A 1601-nucleotide genomic window follows, 5' to 3' on the forward strand; every position below is an offset into this window, starting at 1 on the left:
ATAAAACAAAGTGTGTCTCCACTGTGGAATAATTCATTACATTTATTTGTGTCAAAATATATATTTATCCTGTCTCTACCAAGACACTATAACAAAAATCAATACTAAAATAAAAATTTTGATAGGGAAAAATGTGGAGCAACAAAACATATAACATTTCATACAGTAGTGACAGCAGAAGTATTACCTGCTATTAAAGACTATAATTTAAGCTCAAGGTAAAAATATGTTAAGATTGATTGACTAAAGTGAAATGAATTACAAAGAATAAGCATGAGAGTTTAGGCTCCTATAAAGCTTCCAAAACAAAAAATTCATGTATGTGGGATATAGCAGAACGTATTTGCATGTAATATATAAATAAATATGCATTTATATATTCATTCATTTATACATGTATCTAGCGGAATTGAAATACTCTACAAAGAAATTTTTGTTAATTATTTTTTTTTTTTTGCGGGGTCTCAGTCTTTAATCTCAGCAGGTCCTCACACACATGAATCACACACTCTCCGATTTTCAGATCTTGTTGAAAGCTGCGATGTCGACACTCTGCACATGCTCCTCAAACTTGGTGATCTCCTCTTCTAGCAAGTCGGTGCCCACTTTGTCATCTTCCACCACACACTGGATCTGCAACTTCCTGATTCCATAGCCAACAGGCACGAGCTTGGAGCCCCCCAGACCAACCCATCCAACTGGACAGAATGCGCACAAGCCTCCAGCTGGGCCATGTCTGTCTCATCATCCCAAGGTTTGACATCCAAGAGGATGGAGGATTTGGCCACCAGTGAGGGCTTCTTGGCCTTTTCTGCTTACTGCAGAAGCCTCTCCTCCTGTAGTCGGGCCGCCTCCTTGTCTTCTTCCTCCTCATCACTGCTGAACAGGTCAATGTCATTGTCCTCATCGTCCTCTGCTGGTGTGGCGGCCTTCTTGGTTGGGGGCTTCACTTGACGCATAGGAGACACATGCTGGGTCTGGGGGGCTGTGGCTCTGTGAGTAGGTGAACTCTTCTCCAGAGTGCTCAGCCGGGCCTCCAACTTGGAAATGGTCTGCTGCAGATCTTGCACCACGCCTCGAAGGTTCTGGTTCTCCACTTCCAGACTGGCAATCCGTACAATGAGCTCACTATGATCTCCAGCATGTCCACTGGAGGCCCCAAGGCCCGAGCTTCCGGCCAGGGTTTTCTGGATGTTCTCTCTGGCTCTTGCAATGTCACGGAGGATCACGCTGGCACCATTCTCCTGGCGGGAGCCAGCAGCCACAGGCCCATTCATCTGCTCATAGAATTTCCTCTCCGCATCGTCATATTTGAACTTGTCAAACCAGATCTTCTCGTGCACTAGAAAGTTTGTAGCCATTTTTCTGACGCCAGCCAAGGACGCAGCAACCAAAACCTGGAACTGCAAGCTCAGGACTCTTGTTAATTCTTCTATAGTGGCATGTGTTTTAATTTAATTTAAATGTTTTACTTACATTTTGTTTTTGATATAGAAGATATTAATAATAGTACTGAGCTAAAATAATACTAAAACGATAAGAGAAAAAAGCCTAGTCCAATATTACTTAGGACATGAATATAAATATGCTATTCAAAATAT

General features: G+C 42.3%; 1 pseudogene; it reads right to left on the reverse strand.

Moving 5' to 3' along the window:
* Positions 1 to 454: 454 nt before the first annotated feature.
* On the reverse strand, positions 455 to 1388 carry LOC121433265 (annotated as a pseudogene).
* Positions 1389 to 1601: the final 213 nt, after the last annotated feature.

Source organism: Microtus oregoni, unplaced genomic scaffold (assembly GCF_018167655.1).
Source record: "Microtus oregoni isolate MIOR12 unplaced genomic scaffold, Mior012 000037F_ref0000500, whole genome shotgun sequence".
Classification (NCBI taxonomy): Eukaryota; Metazoa; Chordata; class Mammalia; order Rodentia; family Cricetidae; genus Microtus; species Microtus oregoni.